Here is a 16,597-nt window from a genome sequence, read left to right as displayed (position 1 = left end):
ACATTAAATCGTATAATTTTGCACGTGCCAAGTCTTACAAGAAATCCGAATACATCATAATCGCATATAATATCAATCAAAGTATGTATCGTGTATATTTGAAATCGCATAAAATGTAAAAACTCGATTTTATATACCATTATCAAATTAAGTCGCATATCGGTATAATAAACATCAATTTTATGATGTACATTGTCGTAAAATATATTTAATCCGCATCATATGCGTATATTACGCTGATGCAGTTTGTGTGTCGTATAAGCGTATAATTTAAATCGATTCAGTACTGTAGTAAATCGTGTTGCATGCTGAAGAAAATCATGAAACAGTAAATCATATTAGATCCTAATAAAGGACATATTACATCATATTGAAATGTCAATGAAATGCTGATGCACTCGAAAGTTTTAACCGCTGTTGAATTAAATTTCAGATAGCCGCGCGAGATAGCTGGTGGATGATAATCCAGACGACCGGAGTTCGAACCCATATCGGAGCAGTTTTCACCAAACATCAATCTGTGCCATTTTAAACATTCAGTTCCACTCCCAACACAAATCAATCAAACAATTATTATTTCTACAAACATAAATACTCATATATAAAAATGGCGATTCGTGAGGCTATAATAAACATTTCACGAAAATATTTTGCGCCATTTGTTTTTTTTTCTATGTCTGTAATAAATCGTATATGAGTATGGCACAAGTCGCTATTATAGCCGGTCAAAGTTGCATATTCATCCAAACAAATTCGGTAAGCATTTGCCATGTATGTATATGGCCTCCACTTTTGCATGCATATGCCAGTTAGGCGCATTATATGCCAACCAAATTTTAGGGCATATGATGATATATATACGCTTGTTGTGCGATTTAATGTTTGCTGGGTGGTATCGAATAATGAAAAACCAAAATATGAATCCATCGAATAAATATCACAGTAATCGCAATTAATGCAAAAGGGAACAATTTTTTTCAAAAAATACAGCGCAAAATTTGTTTAACCGTCATGGTGTTTTGTCGAAATTTACCGAATATGCTAAACCATTTACGGTTGAAGCATAAAAATAGGAGACTGGGAAGAAAAAATCAGCGTCCGCAGGAGTAAAAGGCGAAATTGGGGTGGTCTAAGCTCCCGTACTAAAGTGGTAGTATTTAAATTCAAAGTGCCAAGGAAAATATACCATACTAGTGGTCAATGATCCTATAAACATACTTCTTTGGTACTAGTAGTTATAGGGACCAAGGTGTTCTTTACAAAACAAATCGTATCTTTTGGTGACAAATGCATTCTCTTTGCAGGAGTTCGGCTCCTTTAAACCTATGTAACTGAGCTAGTGCTCCCTTGGCCGAGTGGTTAGCGTCATAACTAACATGCCGGGTGTTCGGGTTCGATTCCCGTTCTGGTCGGGGGAATTTTTCGTCAAAGTAATTTCCTCCGACTTGCACTGTGATCACGCGTATTCTAGAGCTTGCCACTCAGAATGCATTCAAGGCGTATTATTTGGCATAGCAATCTCAACTAAGTACTAATAAAAATGACGCAAGTAATACTACGTTGAGACGGTGAAGTTCCTCTAGGAACGTTAGTGCCATTGAGGAAGAAGAAGAACTGAGCCTGTAAAAATAAACGATTTAAATATAAAAAAAATGCATTCTTTGGCAAAATAGCTACTCGCGCTTTACTGTAGCTAGGTATTTTTCTGGATGTCTATTATAACATTTTCCCATAATTGCTTCTATTTTTTCAGATATCTACAATAAGCGGTCGAATCATAACAGTACAGAAGGATGTTTTTAGTATATCTTTCCGCTTCTAGCCGCGCAATCAATGCCTTTCTTTCCAAGCAAGATGTACCTTTGTTTGGCCCCCATCGGCAGGGAAAAGAGTACTATCAGCTTACGGCGATGGTGACAAACAATTACGCTGATTGATTTCGCTCAGGGTGGAGGAGAATGTTGGGCATATACCGGGAAGGAAAATAACAGTTCCAGAAGATCCGGAAAGGGATGTTACATTGGTTTTGCATAAAGGCTAGAGCAAAAGGAGGATGACAATGATACTTGAGATATAAATTAGATTAAGAGAGTGCATTATTTTTAACGAATATATATTTGCTTATTTTTTCCTTCAGTTATTTTCCTCAGCGAGTTGATATGAAACCATAACCACACAACCAAACAAAAAGTAAATAATTTTGAAAGCTTCGTCTCGCCACTCGTCTCACGTCTTGTCCGAAATGTGTCAAGAACGAAACACCTATCGTTCCAGCATCTTGATAGGGACCAAGCAGAAACGAATTCGCTATTAAGGCCCATTTATACGTTGCTAGTAGCTGACTTGACAGTGAGCAGCTACTGGGCCGGTGAACTCGCTTGACAATTGACTGACTCGCCTTGGCCGTTCACACAGTGTGAGCAGTTGACGAGAAGCTAGATATTGCAGCATTGGCTTACTAGGGATGCCAGATGTTTTTTCAAATATCCATCAAATTCTATTTATCATTACACAATTCTATCACAAAATACACGCTGACCGTGTATAAAAATACTTTGTGTTGAATTTCTTCCAACTGAAGGTACTATCCGAAAATGCAGAAAGGCAAAAGGATTTGGGCCTGGAATTGGATGCAAGGAAAAGGAGCAACAATTACAATATTGGTGATATTGGCTACGATGGTGATCCTCTAGAGCAGTGGTTTTCAGAAATTTGTTTATGGCAGAGCACTTTTTATAGCAAAATCATTTGACGGAGCACCTGCATTTTTTAATCAATAAAACAAATCTTATTTGCATTGCCAATACCCAACAGAAAACAACTATTTCGGTTACGCATCTGAGTTACACGACATCTCACCCGGAGTAAACAAGATAAATCACTATATGCCCAGTGAAATTAAACTGAAGAATGTTTTTCTCAAGGAGGGTTTTCAAGTGGGAGCATTTGCTATAACTTCGCGGAGCACAAATTTCCCGCGGAGCATCATTTGAAAATCCCTGCTCTAGAGTACAGAGCAGTGTTGAGTAAAACACCTGAATAAAGGCCCATTTATACGTTGCTAGTAGCTGACTTCACAATGAGCAGCTACTGACCCGGTGAACTCGCTTGACAAATGGTTGACTCGCCTTGTCCGTTCACACAATGTGAGCTGCTGACAAGAAACCAGATACCACGACACGGGTTTACCAGAGATGCCAGGCGATTTTTCAAATGTCCATCAAATAGTCAGAAACAGCAATCAGGTCCGAATTTGTCAGATGATTGATCCGAAATCGGCTTCTTTATTGGCAGTTTTCATCTTAGGTTTTCAGTTGAATTTATCATTACACAATTTTATAGCGAAACACACGCTGGCCGTGTTTAAAAATACTTTGTGCTGAATTTATTTTATACTGAAGGTACTATCCGAAAAAAGCAGAAAGAAAAAAGGATTCGGGCCAGAAATTGGATGCAAAGAAAAGAAGCAACAAATACAATATTGAAGTAACTCTACAATGATGATCTCCGAGAGTACAGAGCAGTGTTGAGAATAACACCTGAAAAAGTGAGAAAACTGTTGGATTTAATTGCTCCACAAATATAACGCCAAGATACACTCATGAAGGATGCTAAACCTACAAGAGTGAAACTAGAAATGATGTGCCTTTCTTCTGGAATATCGTTCAGATTATTGTCGAAATTTTTTAAAATCTCGAAAGCATCCATAGCTAAAATAATTCCGAAAGTATGTGGTGCTCCAAATGGCAGTCTAAAAGATTTTTCAAAATTTGATTTATTTCGCCTTGACAGCAGCTTCGTGTACCAATTTGTGAAATAAAAATGTTAGTAGATTTGCAGGAGCAATTAATACGCCTCAAAAACTAAAATAATGAATGAAAATCTACTTTTTCTAAATCGAATATGTATTCTGTTTCTTAGAACAATACTTTTTTGCAAGTTTTGAGTGAATTTTGAATTAAAATCGTGCCCGATAATGATTTTATATTTAGATCCCCAAGAAAACTATTTTTAAAAAACGTGCCCCGTCAGCGTGCAAAACTAAATAATAACGATTCCGTTTAGAAACTATGAGGGTTTAATTTGTTCTTCCAATAATTTTCAAGTCTATAAATATCTTCGCATATTTTCAAATATCTTAAAAATAGAGAAATGTAAAGACAATGTCAAGATTTGGCATCCCTGATTCGAGCGCTAAAATCTGTTTTTGACGTTTTGAGGGATGCGAGTGCGAGTAAATTCAAAAAACTTTGAAGTAGCTCGCACACCGAATCACACATGACACTAGCTGGCATGATGTGTTCACACGGTGTGAGTAGCTGCACTGCAGTAACTGACTAGACCGACTCGTATGTTTACTCGCACCGTCTGAACCCGGCTTAAGTGGAACCACTGTTGGATATCATTGGTCTAACAATACAATGCCAACACTCATGAGGGATGCTATACCTGCAAGAGTGAAATTAAAAAACGACATTGATGTACCTTTCTTCTGGAATATCGTTCAGATTGTTGTCAATATTTTTTAGAATCTCGAAAGTATCCATAGCTAAGATAATTCCAGAAGTATGTGATGCTATAAATGGCAGTCTAAAAGATTTTTTTCAATTTTATTCATTTCGCCTTGCCAGCAGCTTCGTGTACCAATTTGTGAAATGAAAATGATAGTAGATTGGCACGAGGAATAAATACGCGTCAAAAATTAAAATAATGAATGAAAATATACTTTTTTAAATCGAATATGAATTCTGTTTCTTAGAACAATACTTTTTTGACGTAGGACTACGTCTAACCGGAAGATATAGGGGGTGAAATGGAAATCTAGGCACTGAACAAGTAGGAAAAAATGCAAGATTTGGAACGCTTATAACTCGAGCATTTCTCAATAGATCGCAAAGGTTTTTGCATCAATTGATAGGAAATATATCCACGCATTTATCATAACGAATAAATTTCATTTTTCTTGAGATAAATAATTGAATAATTGTGAAATATCAAGCATTGTCAAAATGCATTATGTGCCCATTTTTGATTGGTCCATTTTGTGCTTCTCAAATCGTACCGATCGAAACGGGCAACCAGAGCAGCAGCGAAATACAATGAAGCACGATTGGAAAGGAAAAAGAAAAAAAAATGAACGAAACATTGGTCGCAGTCTCACACATGCGTAATTCTCGAGCCAGCCAGTCAGCTTAAAAATCCCCGCTCCGCTGCCGTAACGATCATTCTCATTCAAACCGTACACCACATCGGTTCGCATCACAACACATCAACAAACCAACCCAAGCAGCCATGTCTGAACATGGTAAAGGAGGAAAAGTGAAGGGAAAGGCAAAATCCCGCTCGAACCGTGTTGATCTGGAGTTCCCCGCAAGGGTAGCTAGGCCGAGCGCGTTAGTACCAGTGCACCAGTCCACCTAGCCGGCGTTATATAGTTTCGGCCGCCGAAGTGATCGAGTTGGCTGGTAAAGCTGCTCGCGACGATAAGAAAACCCGCATTCAGAACAGAACACATCAAGACAACAACAGGCAGTTGCAGCGAGTGGCGAGTGGCAAACGCAATCGCAAAACGGCATCAGGTAGCAGAAGAAAAAAGTTTGTTCTTTATACAAACTGCTTTGGTGGCAAATCCAGAACAAGGCGGCATCGAGGGCGTTCGAAATGGTTTTTTGACGTAGGACTACGTCTTTCATTTCTATACCGGGGTGTAAAATCAAAGTTTCGAAAACGAAAGCGTTACGCCGGAGACCGAGATTTTGAGGGTTAAGAGCTCCTAAACAACTGAAAGAAATGGTATGATAAACACTTCATTCGAAAGATAAAATGTCTACGCGTTATATACTTGTTACTTTCTGATCCAAAAACTTGTTTCAATAGTCTTAGAATTGCTTTTAAAACAGGCTATTGAAATCACCAATTGGTATATAAGCGAGCGGCGCTCGGAAATCCACTCAGTTATAATTGAACAGCGATTGGAGCATGTTATCGCTGTTGTGGTGAAGCTCTTCGTTTATCATGAAAGCGCGGATAAACGGTGTCACCAAGAGCCTGTTTGTGCACCATAGGCCAGTAGGGAATCCATCAGGAGGAAAGTGATGCCACAAACGGTTCCCCGGGAAGAGATCGGAGCAGCCGTCACACACACATACACGCGTGGAACTCTTCGTTTGGATGCCATTCAGCATCGAGAAAATTCCGGAAAGATTCAATCGTTGCTGAAACATACTCTGCCAGTTCCTCTGGGAATTGAAAAATACATTGATGCGAAAGAGTTTATTCTAATGTTTTCTATCCATACAACATTACAACCAAATACATTTGGTTTTGTGATTTTTCAATCAATCGCAATTAACAGGAAAGCTTCTGAAAATTATTCTTCCCCATCAGTAGGAAATTTTCGTATCCAATATCGTACGCGCAACGGAAAATGTTTCGCATCGCGAAAATTATATAATTTTCAATCGATTATTGCTCAGTCGCCGAATGTTTCATACTCAGAGCGTTCATTCCCCTCTAGTTTGCCTTCCAAATTGCCATCGTAAACACCTTCTCTCGATTGAATCACGCACAAAAAGCATACTTAAGCGATATTCTGGTGGTGAAACGCATTCAATTTTCGTGAGGACATCGACAAGGCAACATCGTAATTGAACGAGCTGTTTGTTTGTAACTGTGAGGGAGGACATAAAAGCCGAGCCATCAGAAGGAGAAGAGAAGGTGACCAAGAGAGTACCAGCATCGAAAAACGGTTCCCCGGGAAGACATCGAAGCAGCCGCCACACACACACACATACACGCGCGGAATTTTTTTCGTTTGGATGCCATTCAGCATCGAGAAAATTTCGGAAAGATCTAATCGTTGCAGAAAAATAATCTGCCAGTTTCCTGGGAATTGAAAAATACATTCATGCGAAAGAGTTTAATTTAATGTTCTCTAACCATATAACACAGCGACCAAATATTTTCAATCAAATGCTATTAACAGGTGGTTATCGAGTTAGCATTAACCACTGGTGGATTTCGAGAAGAATCGAGGAGAATCCGGAAAGATGTCGTTGCTGCAAAATAATCAGCCAGTTTTCTATCCATATAATACTGCGACCAAATACATTTAATTCTGCGATTTTTCAATCAAGTGCAATTGTAGTATGATTTCAAACCCCGTTCCAAAGTCCATCTTAAAACTCCCAATATACAAATTATCCTTCTCCTCATAAGCAGTTGATTGTTTCAAAATAAATGACTCATGCGTGGTCACTTCAATTTACGATTCCCACGAAACATTCCTCAAGCGCAACTGCATTATTTCGTTAATTGTTTTTCTCCCACATTCGTCCATGCCAACATGCGCGGGCGATATGAATGCACCCTTACATCATGTCGCGCGCAGCTAAAGGCAATAAACCAGAAACCAAAACAAACCCAGTTCTATTCTGATTAAATACGCGACCGTACACAAAGTCGTCGTGACACTTTACGATTTCCCATGAAATCGATATGCGCGCTTATGAGCGCAGTAAGCAATTTTATTTCTTGACCCCATTCACATCGAACACTGCATTCGATTGATTGGCTATTCCCCTTTGAAATCGACTTGGCTCCTCCCAATGAAACTCTCCACAAACTGTTGGCTAAGTTAGCTTAAGACACATGTAACTAGCATTAAGACAGTTCTTGTATGACACTCGACGCGGATGCACGCGTGGAGTGACGAGAAATGAATAAAACCCTTTTTGAATAAAAGTATAAAGAAAATATAAGACATGGCGACCGTGAAATTAAACCTGCAATCTTCGGAAGTGATTTATGTGAAGAATATTGAAAATAAGTACAAGGCCGCGTGTGATGAACAATATTGGTGATGTGAACAATATTATTGGCATTACAATATAAACTATATAATTACATGGCGAGTGGTAAACTTGAGTGCAATTACCGCCACAGCTCAATGGAAAAGCCAAAATAAAAGTATGAGAAGAAAAGTTAAGGAAAGGGAGAAAAATCCCCGAAGTTTGTGTAATCAACTTTAGCGCAGACTGAAAAAAAAAAATATATATGAAATATATATTTATTATGGACAACTGGACAAGCTTAAATAGTGAATATTAAGTGTCGTGCCAACAGGCGAGTGATAATTCGAACAGCAAACATTGGAACAATAGCGAAATCTAAACAAATAGTGCTGGGAGAAATTCAAAAAGTGTTACAAACAATGTGATCGGAAAAGTGCCAGAAAAGCGGTGTAATATAAATACTGACACTGAATAGGAGGGAAACAAAATAAAAAAAAAAAAACTCCTTACGAAAATAATTTCAATGAAGATCAAACCAAAAGTGCTGGGAGAAAATCAACAGAGACAACTTATTTTCCCATGTGAATAAAATGAAAAGTTAACCTTAATAAGGAGAAACAGCAAGAGCAGCAGCGGAAAGTGTAACGCGAAGATAAATGAACAGAAGCAGGAACATCGGAAGGCGAGACCATTGTCAGCAATAAGGAACTGACAGGCGGGACCAACAGAGAGCAGAAGGAGCTAAATCTGGAATGAAACCGACGATATGAAGTAAGCAATTGAAACTGATGTATATCAAAATAAAACGTACAGCACTTATCGAACTGAACGCATAGGCTAGAATGATTATATGTTTCTTTATGAAGTGTTCGAATTACATACCCTCGGTTACAAAGTATTTATAAAAATTATTTCCAAATAATGAGTTTTGATAATAATATATTCGGTATAGAAACAATAAATTTCGATACATTTACCAATGACTATAATGTATAATGCATAATGAAAAACAATGCATGTAATTAATTGAATATGCTTCGAGAAAGTAGAAATGGGCCTGTTTGACAAGAAAACTATTCAAAATACAGGAGACCCACAAGTAAATATCCTAAACCACGTGGAACAACACACTTTATTCCACGAAACGCAAGAGTTATTATTATGGATTATACTTGCGATTTTATTAATATTTGCTTTCATTAAACTATACAAGAATTATAAGCAGTGTGTACGTAAAGAAGCACTGAAAGCTGCACAGTCGGCACAAACTATGGCATCAATTGCCTAAAGCTTTAGACTATATATGAATGGCCGCTAATAGAATAACTTAATATACAAAAATTACAGCAAAGAAATAATATCATAAGAAAATAATATAACGAAAATTATATATTATTTTTTTTTACCTCTACTTCAAAAATCTTATAAAAATGATTAAAGACGATTTTGAAGATTTTCTGAAATTATTAGCCGATGTAAGCAAAGGAAAGGGCGAAGGAGCTTTCGCACCTGATATAGTAGTATTTGGAGAAAATACTAAACTCGAATCGTATGAAGAATTACTAGACAGAATAGATGAATTACCCGGATGTGATCCGATTACGTGGCTAAAACTTCCCGGCCAGAAAGAGAGAAGACGACAAAGATTGGCCGAAGCAAAAAGGAATAGAAGGCAAATGAAAAATAATCAATAAAATAATATATATATTTTTTCGCAAATTTGTTCTTACCATTAGTCCGAAAAGATAAAATTCTGAGAATTTATGAATAAAAATGAGTCTTCCTAAATGGAACAACTCAAAGAAATTGAATCATATATGACCCTTTTTGAATAAAAGTATAAAGCAAATATAAGACACAATTAGCAGGAAAGCTTCTGAAGATTATTCATCCCCATCAGTAGGATATTTTCGTATCCAATATTGGATGCATAAAACCATGTGCCTCCAACGTAACGCTCTCGTTTTCGAAATCCCCCAAATATTCATTCATTCAGAATGAATTCAGATTCAACTTCAAACAAATGATCTCTAAATCAACGATAGTCCTACGTCACCATTGCGGTTATACCATAGATATAACCCACTTCCTGTTTTTCAAAACCACGAGTACTAAGTTTTCTAAATTGGATACATTCCATAAAACAAGGCGCTTTTCAGGGCCATTAAACCTTCCAAAAAAGAGTTTAGGAAATACAGTTCAATGCTTTCTAAAACATTATCCAAAATAATAATAAAACACAAATTGATTTTTTCATAATTTGTTTGTCAGGATATGATGAGTATGTGAATTTGGCAGTTGTTCTGAGCTTATTGATTTTCATCAATTCTTAAATTGCTTCTAGATTGAAAGTACAGTAATTTACACTTATCTCGACATTTAGCTAATTGGACGGATCTGTAATGTGACATATTTAGTTGGACATTTTTGTAAACATAGAGTTTGGGGTCCAAATTATGACCCCACATTGAAAGTCGACACTGTACCGCTGTCATCGCAAATGTTCAATTACAGGTTAAAATTACCTCCAATCCGATACTGAGTGGTGGTAATGCGACGTGCCATTGAATGTAATTTACTGTAAAATATGTCACAAGCTGGATGGGAAGAAATTTTGCAACTGTGAAAGCTGTGGCGAGGGCAAATGCAATCGCTAAACAGAAAGGTTTAGCCGAACAAGATGGGGATATCGAGTGATAACAAAACAATAAACTCTTTAGATTGAAGATAATTTTGTGATCCTGAAAAGGACCCTTTTTAGCCTTCATGTGAATCCAACGAGCGAACAAATCGTAATGAATGATTTTTTTTTTCACTTAAATTCTTTTTATTTCTTAATTTGGTTTACATTATAATATAATACTACATTTCAAGTGATCAACCTAGGGTTCTACATCTTTAAATTGAATGTATTTTTTTGCCATCGCTCCCTTTTAACGCTGATTCGTGCGTCTCGTTGGACTCGCCCCTCTGGCTGAGTCTGCCGATTTGTCTCTATCCTGTGAGTGTGTACCGCTAGAGTATAAAACACGCGGACCCCAAAAAAATATCTTATTTTCTTTCAAACCGTAAACCCGTGTGGTTGTACGGCATCGGCATCGTGGACGTAACAAAGGAGGACAAGTTAAGGGAAAGGCAAAGTCTCACTCGAACCGTGCAGGTCTCCAGTTCCCTGTTGGTCGCATTCACTGATTGCTCCGCAAGGGTAACTAGGCCGAACGGATTGGTGCCGGAGCACCAGTATACCTAACAGCGATTATAGAGTTTCGGCCGTCGGAGTGCTCGAGTTGGCTTGCAAAGCTGCTCACGACAATCAGAAAACCCGCATCAAGAACAGAGCAGCTTCGGTTCGGCGCTCATCAAGGCAACAATTAGTTTCAGTGAGTGGCAAAGTGTTTCTCCGGCACGCGCATTAAATGTAATTTACTGAACAACATGTCACAAGCTGGATGGGAAGAAATTTTCCAACTGTGAAAGCTGTGGCGAGTGGCAAACGCAATAGCTAAACAGAAAGGTTTAACCGAACAAGATGGGAATATCGAGTGATAACAAAAACACAACACCAAAGGTTCTTTTCAGAACCATCAACATATTCATAAAGAGTAAGCAGTAAACTAATCCATTTTTCAGGTAGATAGGTAGGTATTCACGTAGGAGAAGAAAATAAAACAATATATTTAGAATATATATTTAACAAAAGCTGTCCCCTTTGTATAGTCCTACGTCACTCCGGTTATGTCCCCGACATTACCCACCCGTCTTTTTTGTTCAAGTTGTGAGTGAATTTTGAATGAAAACTGTGCTTGATTCTATATTAGAGATTCCCAAGAAAACTATCTAAAGCGTGCCCCGCCAGCGTGCAAAACAAAATAACAACGATTTCGTTTAGAAACTCTGAGGGTTTTCTTTGTTTTTCCAATATTTTTGAAGTCTATAAATATCTTCGCATATATAGAGACATTTCTTTACATCTGGCATCCCTTATTCGAACGCTAAATTCTGTTTTTAACGTTTTGAGGGATGCGAGTGCGAGTAAATTGAAAAAACTTTGAAGTAGCTCGCATGCCGGATCACACATGACACTAACTGACATGATGTGTTCACACGGTGTGAGTAGCTGCACTGCAGTAACTGACTAGACTGACTCGTATGTTTACTCGCACCGTCTGAACCCGACTTAAGGCCCATTTATACGTTGCTAGTAGCTGACTTGACAATGAGCAGCTACTGACCCGGTGGACTCGCTTGACAATTGGTTGACTCGCCTTGTCCGTTCACACAGTGTGAGCTGCTGGCGAGAAACTAGATACTACGGCACGGGTTTACCAGGGATGCCAGGCGACTTTTCAAATGTCCATCAAATAGTCAGAAACAGCAATCAGGTCCGAATTTGTCAAATGATTGGTCCAAAATCGACTTCTTTATTGGCAGTTTTCATCTTAGGTTTTCAGTTGAATGTATCATCACACAATTTTATAGCAAAACAAACGCTGATCGTGTTTAAAAATACATACTTTGTGCTGAATTTCTTTGAACTGAAGGTACTATCCGAAAAAGCAGAAAGAGAAAAGGATTCGGGCCAGGAATTAGATGCAAAGAAAAGGAGCAACAAATACAATATTGAAGGAACTCTACGATGAGGATCCCCGAGATTACAGAGCAGTGTTGATAATAACACCTGAACAAGTGAAAAAACTGTTGGATTTAATTGCTCCACGAATACAACGCCAAGATACAGTCATGAGGGATGCTGTACCTGCAAGAGTTAAATTAGAAATGACATTGATGTGCCTTTGTTTTGGAATATCGTTGGGATTGTTGTCGATATTTTTTAGAATCTCGAAAACATCCATAGCTCAGATAATTCCGAAAGGATGTGATGTTATAAATGGTAGTCTAAAAGATTTTTTTTTTTAATTTTATTTATTTTGTGAAATGAAAATGATAGTCGATTTGCAGGTGCAATAAATACGCTTCAAAAATTTTAATAATGAATGAAAATGTACTTTTTTAAATCGAATATGTATTCTGTTTCTTAGAACAATACTTTTTTTTGTAAGTTGTGATCTGATAATGATTCTATATTAGAGATTCTCAAGAAAACTATCTCAAAAAGAAAGCGTGCCCCGCCAGCGTGCAAAACGAAATAACAATTATTTCGTTTAGAAACTATGAGGGTTTTATTTGTTTTTCCAATAATTTTCAAGTCTATAAATATCTTCACATATTTTCAAATATCTTAAAAATAGAGACATTTCATTACATTTGGCATCACTGATTCGAACGCTAAATTCTGTTTTTGACGTTGTGAAGCATGCAAGTGCGAGTAAATTCAAAAAACTTTGAAGTAGCTCGCACGCCGGATCACACATGACAATAACTGGCATGATGTGTTCACACGGTGTGAGTAGCTGCACTGCAGTAACTGACTAGACCGACTCGTATGCTTACTCGCACCGTCTGAACCCGGCTTTAGGGAGGCGAATTAAGTGCGATCCACACATTAATGTAACGTACTCGTCACGTTACGTAAATTATTCTTTCATGCAATTCTTATGGAAACATTCACATACAACGTCAAAATAATGACCCGTCGCGGCAGTTCAACGAAAACGACCGGTAGGATTTGTAGAGAAGAATAATTGACGGAGACGGATGATTCCTTGGGCTTTTGTTTTGATTTTGGTTACATTTTTATGCCAACATATTTCTCAGTACCAAATTTCTGCGTAAAAATCATTCGCTCCTAGCTGAGAAAAACAGTCTATATATTATTATTGTTGAATAAGAGCTGGGACTACGAGTTTAAGCATTTAAAAAGTAATCAAAAAATTTCATTGTATTTTTCAAAAATTAGAACTGATTTCTGACATGCTAATTCGAAAATTTTAAATTGTAATTTAAAACTGTTGTAGGTGGCGACACTATGAATAACATTAAAAAATCATTCATTGGCATTTGACGCGACGATGCTGCTGCAAGCATAGACATCTTTATTTTTTTCTATAGACGAAAAATTACAAGATTTCAAATGCATATTACGCAAATTGCTATTTATGTTATACTAGCTGTACCCTGCCACGCTTTGCTGTGGCACATTGTGATTGCATGATTGAGTTGAATTCTTCATTTTTTAAAGTTGTAACAACAATCCTATATGTGCTTGGTTGTTTTGTATATTGTATCATAGTTTGAGCTCAATCGGTTCCGCACTTTCGAGTTTGTAACGTGCACACAAACGAACAGAATTTTTTTATATATATAGAGATAGATGAGGGAAATCGAAAAATTTTAAATCACTTCGAAACACAATTACAGTTCATGATTTTGTCAAACACATGGAAAAAAAGATGTTTCCATCACATAGAATACATATTCATTACTGAAAAGTCGATTTTCATTAGAAGATCAATTTCAGAAACGTATTCTGGTCATATATAAAATCATGTTTCTTCCAATTTTCCAATTTTTTATGCCGTAACAACACTCCTTGAAGTGGGTTGTAAATTGTATCCAACTTTGAGCTCAATCGGTTCCGTACTTTTTGAGTTTTTGACGCGTACACAAACGAACAGAACATTTGTATATATATAGAGATCATAGACCACTAGATCGGTCATTCTTTGTGTGGACACCAACTGGACAACATCGTTGCTGGACGGGCTGGACGGCGAGGGATCGAGTGCCTTTCTCAAGGCAAGAGGGCGGAGGTGGTAGCGCTGGAGTAGAATAGAGTAGAGTTTTCAAAGGACCTTTCTCAAGGCTAGAGACGAATGAACTGCAAAAGTTTAAAGTCTCTATAATTCAAGACCTTCCTTCCTTCCTAGATCGGTAATTTATTCTCCATTAACAAAACATTGAAGATGATAATACAAGTTAACAGTTTAACGAATAAAATATGTGTTTTTTATATTTTACTCGCTGCTTGGGCTGTGGGGGAAGAGCGACAAACAACATGTTTGCGTAGAACTCCGGCGTTAGCCTCCATGGTAAAGACAAGCGAACTAATTCGGCGAAAAGATTGAAAGAACGGTCGTTCTTTAAAAAAACGGCATTTAGCCATACGAACTGATTCCGAATGAACTGATTACGAGCAAACTGTTTGGGAACAAATGACGGGCAGCTAAACTGAATACATGTGGAAACCAGTTGGACGAAATGGATGAATAAAACGAAAACGAGACACCGAGATAAGTTGGCTATTGTAAAATTAAGTTCAAGAATGCACTGTGAGGTGATGGCTTCCTCTCATATTCAGCTAAATTAAATAAACTAAAGGCGATCGAACTGGTCATATTCTGGTTTTTAATAAAGGATTTCATGTATATTTTAGAACATCGATACCAGAGAACTAGAGAATATCAAGTGTTTCGTGGTAATGTTGAAAGATGTATCTGTTTTTTTTCAACGTTTTACTTTTGAAAATAGACAGTATTAATAATTAATAATTCTGGATTTTTTCTACCACTACAGCTCTTACAATCTGTTTGAAGTTCTGTTCAGTTTATATAACAAATAGTTTTCCTAGAGCCATCATTTGGAGTATTGAATGAATTAAATTTACGGATTTCTGAACATTTACAAAATCTCGTCAAAGTCCTACGGCAATTTTCCATCCGTGTCTCTAGGCTCAGACCCTTCTACTTTTTTTTAGAGACTTCAGTCTCCTGGACTGATTCGCCTCTCTACAAACTCAATAATGCCGCAAGATAAAATTACAAAAGGTTTTTACAAAATACTTTACACTTAATTTTACACAGATTAAAAATTATTTCAAAACATGAAATACTTTTCCCGTTTGTTTTTCCTCCGGGTTTGCTCGATTTCTTGTTGTTGGTTGGATAGTAAGGATGGCCTTAGGTAATGGAACCAAGCCAGTGGGGAGGAATCTGCGACGTGAGAAGGCGTCTAGAATTTCTTGAAAGGTGGAGGAACAATTGTCTCGTACACTCCCGCTGATCCTGTACATGTTTCTCAGGTCCTCGCACTATGGTCAGACGCACAAGAAATGCTCGACGGAGTTGTGGATATTGTAGGTTGCAGAATTGATGGAGAGGTTCCCTGTTGAAGCCGTGTGAAACCGAACATTGGCTTTAGTCAGGATAGTACTTGCTGCTCCATTGGTTCAGGGAAACTATCCAGGGTGTGATGGGATGAGTAATAGGCATTGCTAGAAACAGCTCCTCTAAGCGAATCGATGTGCACAGCCCTCACCTTGCAAGTCTCCATGATGACAAGGACTAATTCTACGCGCAGCTGGAACGCGAATACGAACGCTGCCCAAAACATGACATCAAGATCATCATCGCAGATTTCAATGTTCAGATCAGTAGAGAGGAGGAGTTCAAACCTATAATTGGTATGTACAGCGTACCCACCAATTAACAAATGAAAACGGCCTAAGACTCATCGATTTTGCCACCTCTAAGATCATGGCCGTACGCAGTACCTTCTTCCAAAACAAATTCCTCCACCAGTATACCTGGAGGTCATCAAATCAAACAGAATCTCAGATCGACCATGTTCTGATAGACGGTCGGCATCGGACATAACTGACGTTAGAACCTATCGACGCGCTAACATCAATTCGGACCACTACCTAGTGATGGTTAATACTAGCAGGGTTTTCCAACTTTAAATTCCGAAAGTAAATTGAAATAAAACACACTTAGAATTCGAATTTCGATGAAACTTTTATTTCAAATTAAAGTTTGGTTTATGCCATTATGTGTGAAATACAACATCATTCAAATGTCCACGTAGGGCTTCCTCGCACTCCTTGATCCGGAACAGGTAATTTTCGA

This window comes from Toxorhynchites rutilus, chromosome 2 (genome assembly GCF_029784135.1).
Source record: "Toxorhynchites rutilus septentrionalis strain SRP chromosome 2, ASM2978413v1, whole genome shotgun sequence".
In the NCBI taxonomy this organism is placed as follows: Eukaryota; Metazoa; Arthropoda; class Insecta; order Diptera; family Culicidae; genus Toxorhynchites; species Toxorhynchites rutilus.
This window is presented reverse-complemented; position numbering follows the sequence as displayed.